This window comes from Orcinus orca, chromosome 15, assembly GCF_937001465.1.
Source record: "Orcinus orca chromosome 15, mOrcOrc1.1, whole genome shotgun sequence".
Classification (NCBI taxonomy): Eukaryota; Metazoa; Chordata; class Mammalia; order Artiodactyla; family Delphinidae; genus Orcinus; species Orcinus orca.
The window spans coordinates 57,425,985-57,441,670 of record NC_064573.1 but is presented as its reverse complement, the minus strand read 5'-3'; the positions used below and the strand labels follow the sequence as shown (position 1 = coordinate 57,441,670).

The window sequence follows — 15,686 nt, the reverse complement described above, 5'->3', positions numbered from 1 at the left end:
TTCCCAGGAGGGGCACGTTTGCCCTGTGGCTTGGGCCTCGCTCCAGAGCTTTATCTGAATGGAGCTAAATTGCCAAAGGCAGGGGCTGTCTGTGCGCCTGTTTTCCTGACCTTGCCAGTGATTATTTCCAGGTAAGTTTTGAAATTAAAACACTCTGTTCTGTATTTTACTGGAGATTGAGGAGTGTTCTGGGTGTATATTTGGAGAATAAGTTTTCTGATTCCTCAGACAGATGGCATTTCAGGCCGTCAGTAGGACCTTTCTGGAAAGGGTCAACTCCAGGGTTCCGAACCTCCCCGGCTCCTATGGGGTGAGCATGCCTCCTGGCTTTGCCACTGGGGCCTCATGGTCCTGTGCGAAATTGCGTCTCTGCCTCGCGGGGTTCGATTAGTCACCTCACTGCCAGTTACTGCTGTTTCTTCTCTTTTTAATGCAGAGATTTGTCCCACGGATGGTAGTTTCTTGGGCTAGGATAACATGAGATCTTCCTGTGGTTAGAGGGATACAACTAAGTCATGAATTTCCTTTAAAAGCAAGGATTTATCATTCTTGAATCTTTTAGAAAAAGACAGGCAAACTGTGATAGAAAATCGAGCATTTTGATGGCTTACCACCATCTTTGGACATAAACATCTGCATTCAGCAGAATATTAATGTCACAACATAGTCAATTCAACTAGATTTTCTTTCAGTGAATATTCTTTTTTGAGGAGGTAGGAAATTACACACCCATTTCAAGTTGTGTTCATACCTTTGCCTTGTGACATTAATTGAGATATTTGGAACTTGTGAATATCAGTTCTCTTGCATCATGAACTTACTAGCAATATGTTTTATTATGTAGAAAAATTCATAAATCTTCCCCAGTCTCAATGCACTTCGTTTTTTTTTTCATTCTAAAAGAGCCATTCTTTTTTTTTGTTTTTAATAAATTTATTTATTTATTTATTTTTGGCTGCGTTGGGTTTTCGTTGTGGTGCGCTGGCTTCTCATTGCGATGGCTTCTCTTGTTGCAGAGCACGGGCTCAGTAGTTGTGGCTCACGGGCTTAATTGCTCCGCGGCACGTGGGATTTTCCCGGACCAGGGCTTGAACCCGTGTCCCCTGCATTGGCAGGTGGATTCTTAACCACTGCGCCACCAAGGAAGCCCTAAAAGAGCCTTTCTTAATGTCATTATTTAAAAATCTTAAGTTTCCTCTTCTGTCTTAAGAATTCAGTGATACTGTGAACACTTCCAGATGTTGGAAGATGACCTTAAAACAGGCACTTATCATGTTATGATGCCTTTGTTTATACATAGAAGCCACAGTCGTCTTGGACACGAGAGCTTTGATCTGTACCCTGTGTATGGCTGCATTTGGGGGGGTTCTGTATACATCGCAGTTGTTTAATGAGGAATGCACTGATTGTCTCTGGACAGGAAGGTCCCGCTAATACTTTGTCAGAAAATGTATATTAAATTACTTGTCTGTCCTGCATGGAGAAATTATTTAGTTATCAAGTTGATGAAGTTTATACATAATTATGCAGTTTATACCCTTAGAGAAGGAATTAAAGGTTGAAAGTTACTTTCCGCAGTCGAGCCCTTGCACGTCTGTCTTGAATTCACAGAGGCAGGTACCACCGCCTTCACACCATGCCCCTAACACAGGGGGCCCTGGGGCTGCGCCATCCATGGTGTACTTGGCCAAGCCGGGCAGTGGCGTCAAAGCCTGTCCATCGACAGCCTCCTCTTTATTTAATACAAGAAAACAACCTTGATTAAGCCAGTGTAGCCTAGTAATTATAAAAAATAAGTGACCAGTGGCAAATCCGGTGTCCCTTGAGGAACTAGTGATTATGTGAACAACTTTTTGTTTGCAAACAATGCAGCATTTCAAGTAACATTTGAAAAGCAGGCATTTTTGCAGAAGATGAGGGGTTGAGGAGGCAGCTTGTATTAGGAGATAGTGGCCTGAGTTTTGTTCTTCCCTTGACTTTACAAGCTTTTCTTGCTCTGTGGGCATTGTTTTCTTTATCTGAAATGTGGGATCTGACAAGTCAAGCCACCACTGCAGCCTTGTCTCTGTAAGAAAAGTCTGAATAATTTTCTTTGTTTAGAGGCTAAAATTTCTATTCTCAAATAGGAAGGCAACAGTGAGAGAAATCCTCCGTTTCTTTCATCTTTTGAGGAGGAAGCAGACTGAATAATTTAGACCCAATCTGAAGTGGCCTGAATAGTTGTTATCATGTACACGTATGATTAACCGACTTATATTTCTTTTTGACTTTATAAAGTGTAACTTTATTTCACAAAGTTAAAAGGAAAATAACGGCTCCTTAGACATTCCAGTGGGACAGTGTATTTCTCTGATCTCGTTGTCTTTTTGTCTGTTTGTGTGTGTCTTTTTTTTTCTGTCTCTTTTTTTTTTGCCCGTATAAAACATCATGTTTATGCATTTTGGGTTTATACATTTTGTAATCTTTATAAACTTTTTGTCTAGAAGGAAACATGTCTGTTGCATAAAACATATTCGTGCGTACTTTACATCATGATGTGATCATCTCAGCCTTTAATAGATGTTTTTGGTGAGGATGATTGTAATTGCATTGATTATAAGTATAAATATTCAAGCTTAAGTTTTACAAGATATATAAACATACCTTAGCAGCATGAATCAACATTTTATTTAATTTGAGAACTTACATTATACTTATGATTTTTCTTGCCATAATATATTTTAAAAAGCCAAACACCTGTCTTCACACTTGGTTACTAGTCTTTATTATTATTGATAGTATGGAAGTTAGCAGTGCCTTTCTTGTGGCTGCTTTTGAAACACGCCGTGAATTTCATTTATAATATAAGCCATTAACCTGAATTGCTTAGATGTTAAAGACATCTACTGAAGTCTGAGATTACAGTTATGAAATTATTAGGTGTTGTATAGAATGTATATATGATAGGTAACACTTTTATGTTGTAATTAATCCTAATTAACTTTAACTATAATTAGTTAACCACAGAAACATATCCTTTTAATTACATTTGAAAAATATATTCTTTTGATTACACCTATGTGTAAATTTATGTTAAGTGTAAATTTATGGTGTAATCTGATTTTGTCGGTTTTGAAGTTCAGCAGCTCACTTAATCATGAAGAATTTGGTTAAAAATAAAGAAGTTCCCAATGACTCTTATCTACCACTTAGGAAGTAACACTGAAGCTTTTAGGTTTAAATTGCAGACTCTGCTCCGTGTAAAAATGAAGATTTAATTTGTATATTTTAGGATGGGAGTTCTTAAACTTTTTGGTCTCAGGATGTTGTTATACTCTAAAACATTACTGAGGACCCCACAAGTGTTTTTATTATTATGTGTGTTTTATATAACAATATTTATTGCATTAGAAGCTAAAACTGAAATAGTTTAAATATTTGTGCGTTTATTTGAAATGACAATAATGAACTTATAAACAAATTGTATTTGCATGAAAAATAACTGTTTTCTAAGACAGAAATCTTTAGTGGCATTGTTTTACATTTCTGCAAATGTCTTCCAATGTCTGGCTTGATAGAAGACAGCTGAATCCTCGTATCTGCTTCCGTGTTCAGTCTGTTGCCATGTGTTGTGCTGGTTGGAGTATGAGACGAAAATCCAGCTACGCATAGATGACAAGGGTGAAAAGGGGAGGACCCTCTGAAAGTGCCAGGGAGACCGCCAAGGGACCCTAGAACCGCACTTTGAGAACCACCATTTGACACTTCACAGGGCTGTGAAGGAGGCTATGGATTATGTTAGTGAAGGGTAGCCAGGGTTGGGGGAACAGCCTCCACCAGAACCATGTGGCCGGAAAGGTAGGGAAGCACCATTTTCCAGCAGAGTGGGGCGCTGTTCCGGAAGGAGAGAGGGATGTGGAGAAGACAAGATACAGAGACAAGTCTGTGAGGTCTCCTCCTGCAGGGCTTGGCACGCGTTCATACAGTTTATTTCCTACTGCTCAGGCTCTTGGGTTGCTTGAAACAAGAGATCCAGCCAGAGGTGTCCTGAGGTGAGAGGGGGAGGGCTCCTGAAGTGTCCCTGGGGCCTGGGGACAGGACGCAGCCGGGCCTGGGATCGTGCACCCTTGAGGACTCTAATTCTCTGTCCCTACACCTCTCCTTCCTGCTCCTTCCTCACTGCAGGCCGTTTCCCTCCATTTCCACAGGCTGAGAATAGTTCTGCCAGCAGTGCCCAGTCTGCACGTTCCGTGCCAGCGACCCAGAGAAAGATGAACCGCATCTGCCTTAGTTCCAGTTACACGTTTCTTGGGAAGAAATCTGACTTGTCTAGCTGGGGTCCGGAGGCCACCCCCGGACCCATCAGCTGTTGCCGTGGCCTAAGATCACGTGGTTCACACAGGGCAACTCCCGCTGTTGAAATGTGGATGGTGGAGCTAGGGGAGATGGGCAGCTTCTGAAGAAAGAAGGTTGGGAGCAGAGTCTGGCAGACTGTCATCACATGTGTCCTGGAAAGAGAACTGAGTTAGGTTAGAAGACCTGTGTCTGAGTCTTGGCTCTGCTGTTTTGAGCTACAGAGGCCCTGGGCGTTTCTCTTAACGCGGGTGTGGATCCCAGCGTCCCCATCGCTGTCATAGGCTTAAGATGTTGCAGAGGGAAAGCCTCGATATGGGTGTTGCTCTTGCTGCCGCTGCTGTTTTTATTCCTCCTGGTGTCATTAAACTAATGGTCATTATCCATTATCACCGTTAGAGCATCAAATCAGCTCGTGTTGTGAAAGCAGATGAACCAACACATACATGTCCAGGTGTTATTACTTAACCACCGTCCTAGTCTAATGTCATTCTCTTTACTCAACCTTGGATTTCTCAGTTTACCTTCTTATAGCATTAAACTGATAAATCCCCTCCCAGGATTTGTCAGCTTTTGTAAAGTTTTTGAATGTTTGTGTATAAGATCGTGGAAAAGTGAAAACCTCTGGAGTGACTGATTTAATCTCCCGCCTGATTTGGCTTTTTAAACCTTCTCCTTAGAGAATTCTGTTTCTATATCAAGTATTGTGCTTATGAGACAGAGACCTACCTTTTCCTTGTCATCTTGTTATTAATATGTCACGTGGTGGTTCTGAATTATCAGCTCATACTTAAGTCATTATGAAACGCAAAGAGAGGAAAAACGGAAAGGCCACAATTTCCCAGTTCATGTTTCCTGTTAAGCTGCCATGTTTGCTGACCTCTGTTCACCGCACACGTGGGTGAGTGAACGTGGAGAGTGGGATGCGGGGAAGGCCCAGTCCTTGTGATGGAAGAATAACCTGTAGAACACTCTCAAGCTCTCTTGTGTTGTAGGGACCTGCTTTGGTCATCTAGTACGGCGTTGGAGTCTCATTCTTTCCTGTTTCCTGGGAATGTTTTCTGAGATTAAAATTGATTCATTGTAAAATTCCTCCCAGAAGTCCCTAGAACAAACATTTTATTTAGAAAGCTTTGTAGACATAATTTCTTTTTTTCCAAATATGTCATGGCTTACTCCTCTCCTTTTGAAGGGTTATATATGTGCAAATGTATATGCAATGTGTATGTGCAAATGAAAAAAAATCCTTAGTGAACCTTATTTCAGCTCAGGAATATACTAAAAAAAGGTTTGACGTTATGCTGTATCATTACATGTTGGCCTGAGAATTGAGGAAGCTACACAATTTTATATTTTAAAACAATTTCAGAATGTCTTAAACGGCTGATTAAGTAAGCTTCTGAAGTTGTAGGACTGGGCTGTGAAGCTAACTGGCACAAAATGGAAAAGTTAGATTTTAATCAGTAGATACGGGAATACTAAAATGCTTTACTTTGCAAAGCATTTTCATAACAGGAAGTCCTACCAGGACTGTCAACTTGAATATTTTAAGGCCTAGACATGAAAATTGCAGTTTAACCCATCCGGTTTAATATCATTCCGCCTCCTGTGCTTTTGCACAGAGACTCTCCCAGCGGAGGCCTCCAGGGGCGCACTGTAGTGTCACCTCCCCTATGGCCACATGACGTCCCCGGGGACTGTCCTCTCAGCTGCTTTCTGTGAAAAAAAGTCAGTCTGAATATTTGAAAAGTCAGGTTTGATGAGCACAGAATTGTGAGTACAGAAAGTGCAGAAATTTCTGCAGCTTGTGCCGGGTGAGATCTTGCAAGGCCTTGGATTCGCCTGGAGGAGAACAGGCGGTCGGGCTCGGAACAGGAGGAGGCAGCGACATCCCCGTCCCCAAGGCCTTGACTTGCTGCGGCTTTCTCTCTGTGGCCGGAGGTGTTCCTTTGCTACTGTGCTCTAAAACATCGTCGGTAACAGTATTAACGTCTCAGCTTTTAGAGGGAGCTCTGAAGTAGGCAGTGGGGCTGGTGCAGGGCACCCAGTGCTCTAGGCTGGGGCCACTGTCAGCGAGCTCTGTGACCTCGTCTCTCATTTGTCTGGGATTCAGTTTCTCTTTCTGTGAAATGAAAAGGTTGGATTGATTTGCATCCGTATTTCATAAAGTGTGTTTCCATTGAACATAAATTCATTTAATAGGCGCTCTGGGGGAGAAAGGATCTATTTTCAACTACAGTTTGGATTCAAGTTAAAACTTTTCTTTCAATCACAGATCTCACTATTTTTACTTTGTTAAAACTCATCAAGAGGAGAGAGTTAGTGTCCAGGGTTCCTTAGCCTCATTCGGTCACAGGGTGTGAATAAGGTCATAGGGTATAAAGGTTAAGAGCGTGGGCTTTTGCAGAGAGTTTGGTTTGAATCCTGGCTGTGCTCTTTACTAGCTGTCTAACCTTGGGCAAGTTACTTACACTCAGTTTTCTCATCTGTAAAGCAGGGACCCTGAAGATTATATAACGTCTGTAAAGCATATTGTAAAATTCCTTGGAATTAGTAAACGCTTAATGTATGTTAGCAAGTCTTAGAAATAATTGGTTATGATTCCGTGATTGACTCATATCTCACTTGATTCTTACATTTTTCTCTGATGGTGGTAGATAAAGAGTTGTTTCTATTTTGTAAGCAACATGATTGAAAGTTAGAGAGTTTGTGTGTCTTGCTGAAGGTGATGGTTTGAATTAAGCGGTAGAGCCAGGACTGGACCGGGGCTTCGCATCCTGCGTCTAGAGATCTCTCTTCCTCTCCGGGCTGCTTTCGCTCACACACGTGGAAGGGAGTCACACATTTCTTAGGTTGGGATTCTACTCCGGAGTATTGTCAGCTTTGTAGACCTTCTTTACACAACTGGCTGGCGCGGAAGGTTAAAGAAATTGCCCAAAGTAGAGTTACAGAAGTGTAAATCAGACCTACAAGAGGTCTTAAGATCATCTTCTAAGGTAATCAGACCCACTTTAGTTTACAGAGGAGGTCATAACTCACAGAACAGTGAAGTCCCTGCCTCGAAGCTGCATAATTTAGAGCGAGATGCGTTTCTCCACCTTGAAGGAAGGGAAAAGGTAGGTGAGGCTGCGAAGGAGGACAAACACCTTCTGTGAAGCTTGTCCTGCTGTATCTTTATCTGCCCGGGGCTTAGCTGAGGACATTTTTTAGTGGCTACAGTTCTGTGTCTTCGCATGAACAGCAAGAGAACGGTGAGAGATTGTTCTGAGCTTGGAAGCACTAAAAGAAGTCAGCCTGAGGACAAAGCTGCTAAGGATGGATACGAGTCGTTCCATTCCGATGGCTGCACCTTGCATAACCTGTAAGGCTCGGCCGCTGACTTACCCCTCAGGTGACCAGAAAATCCTGCGTCTCCGTCCTTTATGCATGTGGTTTGACTTTTCCCTAATGATTTTTTCAAAAGACCTGATTGTGATAATTGGGGCCCAGTAGTTGAAGGGAATTTTCACAATTGCTTATGTGTCTGTGGCATTTTGATAAGGGCAGTTTAAAATCAGGCAATCAGCATTTGGAGGATTCCTGCATTCCTATTAGAAGAAGAGCAGCCTCTTTTTCTGTCAAGGGTTCACCACCTGGAATTAGAATAGTTCACTGGTTGAGGGCGGTGGGGTAGATGGTTTAGTAGAAAAGATACCGAAGTTAAATGAGCTGCAGAATGGGAAGAAGGCTCTATTTATCTCACTGTTCAGGGTGTTTTGTTTAGTGCTTTTACACGCCAAATTTCCTCGTAGGAAATACCACTCAGTAAATTCACATAATGTTCCAAGGTTTGGTGAGAAAGTAACAAAATACGAAGCAGCAGCAAAGACTCCAGCTTGTCATCGCCATTTGTGTTTAAGATAAATGGTGTTCCTTAATTACAGTGTTTTGGATAGACTTAAGCTAAAATGAAGTTTCAAGTGGGAACTAATTTGATAAGCTCTCTGTGCTTTGAAGGAGGTACAGCCAACGTCACATATATTTAGATTGATCTAGAATATCAGAAAGAATACCTGTATGCCAGGATCTGTAGACAGATATGGAAGTTGTAGTACACGTGGGGTTGGAAGAAGGCTGGTCTCTGGCCCGTTGATTCGTGTCTCCTCTCCGCGGCGGGCCCGTGGCTTCCTCCTGAGTGGGGGCAGTGCCCTCTGCTTCCCCAAGGCCTTCTTTGGAGTGTTAATGTCATCTTGCACCAGGTCCTGTGCAAACACAAAACTATTTTGGATTTAAAATATACAGACAAGAAAGTCCAGATGGCTCTTGTGGCTTTTATCAGTAGCTAGAAAGAGAGCTGGGAGCAGATGGCATGAGGGTGAGGTAAAAGGCCACTTACCTTTTACAAGCCATACTTTCAACAGACTAGAAAGTAGATTTGCTACGTATGACTTCTTTATAGAAACAACTGCATTTCATCTAATATAAGCCACTATTGATTGTAACTGCTCCGTTGTTTTAACAGCCAGTGGTGAGGAAAAGAAATGCCAAGTCAAACGGTTAACTAATGTTTCCTTATCACTAAGGATTTATATTTTATTGAAAGAACTCTTCTATACTTATTTAAGCATATATTTTTTATTATTTATTACTACGGTACATATTCAAGAAAGAAAACATTAGCTTAATCAGTTGGATTGGGCTTTTCTGAAACTTGATCACCTTCGGAGCCCAACTCTACTGATTCACTTTTGACTCTGTCATCAACATTTGTGTTTTCCCGCACATCAGCCTGTGCCCTCAGGAATCTTAATGTTGAATCATTTCTCAAAAGAATGTTTCAGTATTGTCTCTGGGATTTTCTTCCAAGCTGTTGACATACCTTCTGCACATTTTGATGGTATCGTCACATGGTTTATCTGTCAACAACTAGGACTCCTATTCCTTCTTCAGATGACCTACATATTGTTTATTGACCATTTGTGACCGTTAAAGGATTTCAGTTGTTCTGTCAACCCATCAGGAGGGACAGACAGGTCTGGGCAGGGGCAGGCAGTGATAATCACGTAAGAATTGCTACCTGGCTGGCAGTACTGCAAGACCATCCTGATTTCAGGTGTGTTGAAATGCACAAAATGTGTTCTGTTATCAATCACCTATGGCCTACATTGGCATCTATTATGACCACTAAATATCTGGCTAGTCTATATGTGGTATGTTCTGTATTTCTGGCCACAGACATACCTGTCTTCTGGCAGACAGAATGGAGAGGAAGGATGAGTTTAGTGCACTGTTTGACATTCATATTTGATATTCAGGGGGTTACGGGAAAGATCACTTTAACGTTATTGAGTGACTAGGAACTTAAGGAGGCACGAGAGACTCTGAAAGTGGATGACAGGAAAAAAGTCTTATTTCCATTGATTTGCCTGGGAGATTTTTATAGTCTCTTCTCGTAGACCTGCAGTTATACTCAAAGCTATATAAACACATATATGAGCACCACTCTCCGCCCACCGTTTTCTCCGCCCTACTTGCTAGTCTCTTATTCATAAACAATTAGGTGCTTTTTTTGCCCCCAAATCTCAAATGTGTTGCCTCTGCACCTTCCCAAACCCCTTCATTGTCATCATTTTTGATTCCTAATCTTTTAAAGCTTTAATTGATACTTTTATTTTCTGTCATCTCTTGATTTCCCTAAAATAAAGATGTCATATATTCTTAAATTCCAAATAATTAAAAATTATTTTGTTTTGGAATTGTTATTTATAATTTTGTGATGTCTCTTAAGGTAGTTGGAGGAGCTCTAAGACCTTATAAAATCTAGATTAGATTCAGAGAGTCTGATATGGTTAATGCATTAGAGTGGTATTGGGATTGCAATCCAAATCTTTCTCAGTGTTTTAAATTGGGGAACTCTTTAGAGAGCAGCTGTCCTCTTTCTGTTGCTGCTGCCAGTGCTGCTTCCTTGCGTCTAAAATTTTTATTAGTCTTGACTCTTTTAGTTGCAAATGACAGAAATCCAACTCAATCTGGCACGAGCAGAAAAGGGACTTCATTAGCTCATCAAGAAGTCCTGGTGTGGTGGTGGATCAGGTATGGCTGGATCCAGGGGCTGGTCGCTCAGCACTTGGTTTTGCCTTCTCCTGTGTTGGCTTTGGTCTCAGTGAAGCTCTCGGTGGCCTCTGCAGTTCCAGACTTACTTCTGCTAATTTGCTAATCTCAGAAGAAAGGTTCTTTTGCCCAGTATTTCTAATCAGAGTCCTGGCATCGAATCTCTTTGGTTTTTCTCAGTTTGTATATGTATCCCTGAAGCAGTTACTGTGGCCGAGAGGGTGGATTTTATTGCTTTGGCCTTTCCTGGGTTATTGCCTACCCTGGAATGACGTGGACTCAGAATGAGAATCTCCAAGGTGGAAATCAATGATCTGGGCGAAGAAGGAGGGTGTTGGGCTGGCTACACCAGTGGGTTCTCTTAACTGGCGCTCTGGGTGGCACCCCAGTGGTCTTCAGCACATGTAAGCCATTCGGCTTATCTGAACAAGAAGGGAAAGTAAAAACTACAGCAGTGAACCTGGAACTAGATCTCTAACCTCCGCTCTGACTCTGTCAGGCTTGTAGGGCAACGTAACTTCCCCACTTCAAAACTATGTCAGTCACATCTGAAGGGCGAGAAGCTGAGGGAGGCGGAGTGTCAAGGTTGGAAGAGTCAGGAGTCCCAGATGCCACTTTCAGTTCTGAGGACAGAAGCCAGCTCTACTTTTCTGCTGGATTGTAAGCTCCCAGAGAGCAGCAACTGTGCTGGATATTGCTTTGTAAACATTTTGTCTCTTTATTATTTTTTTTCTTAGTCTCTCCTTCTGGGTCTCCTTTTACATGTATGTTGGTGACTCTTGCAGCCACATAGCACAGGGAGATCAGCTCGGTGCTTTGTGACCACCTAGAGGGGTGGGATAGGGAGGGTGGGAGGGAGACACAAGAGGGAGGAGATATGGGGATATATGTATATGTATAGCTGATTCACTTTGTTATACAGCAGAAACTAACACACCATTGTAAAGCAATTTACTCTAATAATGATGTTAAAAAAATCATCCTTTATGTCTCTTCTCTTTCATAATTTTTAGCAATTGCTTTCCTGTTTTGGATGTTTGTTTTAGCTCTGGATTTGTCTTCTAGTTTTCACTTCTAAAAAGTATGCTTACTTAACATATCCACAGAGGTTTTCATACCATATTATGTATTTCATTTCTAGATTTTCTATTTTGTTTTCATATCTTTGTTTTTTTTTTAGTTGAACAGAGTTCTGTTCTTGTCTTAGAGAGTCTATTTTCATTTATTTCTTCAAGAGTTTACACATTCTTATTTTTATGTCCTTCTAGGCTTTTCCTGTTATGAAGACTTCTGGGGTGTTCATCTTTTTTGTTTTGTTCTGTTCGGCACTCTTGTGTACCTTCACAGTTTTCCTCGTGTGTTCTGTAGTTTTAGTCTGTGAGCTCATCTCCAGGGAGAGTTTCATGTGAGTTCCGAGAGTGGCCTGGGTGGTCAGGATGTTGCTGTGGGGCGGTTTTGCTGTCACTGATTTGAGCTCTTTGCATTGCTGGGTGTGGGGGGCAGTGGAACCCCAGACCTACTACAGATTTGGGTTTCTGACTTCTCAGTGGTGACTTTTCCACCAGTGTTTTAGTGAAAGTGGCCTTCTTCTGTGCTGCTACCTAAGCCAGTGAGTGAAGACCTATTAATCCTTAATCCAAGATAGGACAACATTTTCCTGGCTCTTGGCTCTGTAGACAGAGACAATTTCTTGCTCAAAACCATGCCTGCAGCTTATGGTTTCAGTTCCTATCCCCAGGTGGCAATGAAAAGCAAAGCCCTAGTATGTATATATGATTTAGTTTCCTCAGTTTTATCTTTGTTTCTGGCATCCGCAGATTTCCTTTTTTTTTTTTTTTAATAATTTAGTGCTCAGCTGTGTAATATAAATATATTTTTTATGTTTTTCCAACATTTCTTTTTTTTCCCTGCATCTATTGAATTGACCATCGTGACCAGAAGTCACCTACTTATTTTGTATTTCTGTAGCCCCTAGTATATTGTATTTCACATAGTGGAAATTATATAATTTCCATATGTATATAATTTAAATTTAAAAAAAAATTATTTTTATGCTTAGTAACTGCAAAAAGATTTTTCTGGTTGGAGAGAAGAATTACAAGGCTGACAGAAGAAACTAGATTTGCTGTATAGAAAGGAAGAAACTTGAGTTTGCCATAATGTCTTAGTAAAACGTTTGTAATACTTACACAAGTTTTAAAAACACTTTCAAAATATATGCATACTGTGGGACGCAAAATAAAGACCCTCAAAGATGTCCACACCCTCATCCCTAAAGCCTACAGAAATGTATGTTGCAGGGCAAGGGGGAATTAAGATTGCTAATCAGTGTACCAGAAAATAGGGACATTACCCTGGATTACTCATATCACATGGGTCTTTGAAATGTAGAAGAGGAAAGCAGATCAGAGTCAGGGTGAAACGTTGTCAGAAAGACTTGACTGACCACTGTTGGCTTTGAAGATGGAGTATGGGGCTTCAAGCAAAGGCATGTGGGAGGCCTCTGGAAGCTGGAAAAAGCAAAAAAAAAAAAAAAAAAAGGGATTCTCTCGTAGAGCCTCCAGGAATGAATAAAGCCCTGTTGACACCTTGATTTTAGCCTAGTGAAACCCATTTAGGACTTTTGACCTCCATAACTGTATAATAAATTTGTGTTGTTTTAAGGGCCTGAGTTTGTGGTAATTTGTTACAGTAGGAAAGTAATGCAGAAATGACCCAGCAGTTCCACCCCTACCAGAAATGTGCTGTGTGTGCATTTCAGCAGGAGACGTGTTGTAGAAAGTTCAAGAGCACTATTTGTAACACCCCATACCTGGAAATTACCCAGAATGCTCATCAGAAGCAAAACACAGAAATATGTTGTGACACACTCCACCTACTCTACAACAGTAAGAGTGACTGTCTACAGCTCCATGCAACAACCCAGACGAGTAAGTGTCACAGACGTGATGTTATCAGCAGAAGAAACCAGATACAAAAACAACATGTACTGTGTAAGTCCATGTACATAGAATATGAAAGAGAAATAATGTGTTGTGTAGGAAGTTGGGGTAACCATCGAGATTATCCTGGGTGGTAGTGACTGAAAGGGGACATGCTTGTAATATTCTGTTTCTTGATTTGGGTGCTAGTTCCATGTGTCAAGTGTGTGAAAATTGATTGAGCTATACACTTACCTTTTATACATTTTTCTGTGTGTATGTTCCCCTTCAGTTAAAAAAAGAACATGTCCCAAACATCGTGTCATTTTCCCACGAGAGCTCTGCAGTCTGGTCCGTGTGGATAAGGCTTGGTCTCATAGCCAGTGACTGGGGGAGTCGGAGCCAGAGCTTTGATTGGACGACAGGTCCGCTGCTCTGGTCTCAGTTCCTCCCCGTCATCGTATCAGATTAGAGAAAGTTTCTGTAGGACCAGGTTTTAATTTGCCTGATGAAAATTCTGATGAACAGAATTCACAAATAGCTGATGCAATCTTGAAATGCTCGTAATAGAGATGTGTGCTAGTAACAAAACAGTTTGATTTATTTCTGCAAATAATGTATTTTCATGTCATTTTAATGTGGCATGTCATTTTAGACAGCAGTACCAGTTGTCATGATGCAAATGCCAATGTATTAAAGCTGCTCCTGGAAGGAGAATTATGTGAATGTGCTTAGTGGTGTGGTATTAGGAATTTGGTTTGGGCAAGGCTCCAGACTGGCATTTGTTGGAAAATCTGTTCATTGTAATGAGTGTAGCCTGTTCTCCTTGATAAGATACGAAGTGGTCTGTTGTGTAAATCTTGGATTCTCGTTCTGGCTCTGCTGTCAGCCAGCCATGTGAGCTTAGCCGAGTAATTTTGCACACTCTCCCATTATTTCACGATCAAAAATATATGTTGATGTTACTCCTTCACATTAAACACACGCATTGCCTCCATGCTGTACCGGCGTCCACAACAACCTGTTTTTGGAAATGGAGCCATTAGTTAGGGTGTACACTTTTGGAGTTAGACAAATTCTAGCTTTGCACTGACTGGCTGTGTCACCTGGGGCTTATTAACTCTGAAAGGATTGTTGAGAGGCTGCCACCCCATGCTTGGTGCATAGGAGTGGCTAACTTAATAACTAAGTGGTTGCAGGGATGATGATATTTGTGGTTTGTTATGTGTCCCAGATGTTCTGTGAGGCTCTGAGCAAATGGCTGATCTTGAGGGAGTGTATAACTTTGTTACTTATTCGTATTCACGGGCAAGTGAAACCCGCACAGAAGCAGATATGAGAACGTGGAGAATTCCTCCTATAAAACTACTGCTGAATGTTGAATTTTTATTGTAAATATTTCAAATATGCTGTGAAGTGTAGAGACTAAGAAAATGAACAGCTCTAGGCTGGCCATCCGGATTTCATAATCACAATATTTTGCCCTATTTGCTTCCATTTTCTGAAAGAAATGAAAGCATTGTGATTACAGCTGAAGCCTCCTGTCCCCAGACCTGTTTATTTCCACCCGTCCTGAGATGCAGCTACGATGCTGTAGTTTGTGTTATCCTCAGTCATGTGTTTATATCTTGCCTAGATGTTGATGCTCTGTCAGCAGTCATTACGTACATGCTCTGTGGTACCCTGCAACTTCATCTTTTTGTCCAAATGTGTTTTTGAGATTTATCTATGATGGAATATATATTACTCCAGCTCATTTGTGTTAAATGCTGTATTGTATTCCAATTTTGAATATATTACAATTTATTTATCCATTTCCTATTGATAGGTATTTGGGGTATTACCAGTTTTTTCTTACTACAAATGGTGCCACAGTAAACATGTTGCTTTTGCACACGTGCTAGTGTTTCTGTACCTCTAGGAACAGCTGAACCTAACTGGTGGCTGTACCAGGTTACAGTTGAGCGACGTGTGACGGTTGCTGCCAATTCCCGCTGTCAGTTGGTAAGACTGACCTTTGCCAGTCGCATTCATGGGTGCGAGAGGATGTTTATTTTTAATATGCATTTCCTTGTTTCTGTTTGATCCTGCCCTAGATGTTAAATCTCTGAGCCCTGGATATTCTTCCAGAAAATACCTTTTTGCTTAAGAGACCGAGACTCAGTTTCCCCTCCGTGTGATTTGCATCCCCATCTTCTGTCCCTGCTCAGACTTGACTCAATGGAGGAAAGATGCTGGGTTCAGCTCTGCCCTGTGCCCGTCGAGGACCGTGGAGGAGGCTGACGCCTGCCTCGGCCACGGCCTCCTCCTTCCTCCAGAGCCGCGTGGGCGGAGGCTGGGCAG

The 15,686-nt window shown here is 41.5% G+C and overlaps 1 protein-coding gene across 1 annotated transcript in view; it reads left to right on the top strand.

Annotated features, from left to right (window-relative positions):
• Window positions 1–15,686, top strand: part of L3MBTL4 (L3MBTL histone methyl-lysine binding protein 4) — a 352,526-nt gene that overhangs the window by 22,875 nt on the left and 313,965 nt on the right. The window lies entirely within an intron of this gene.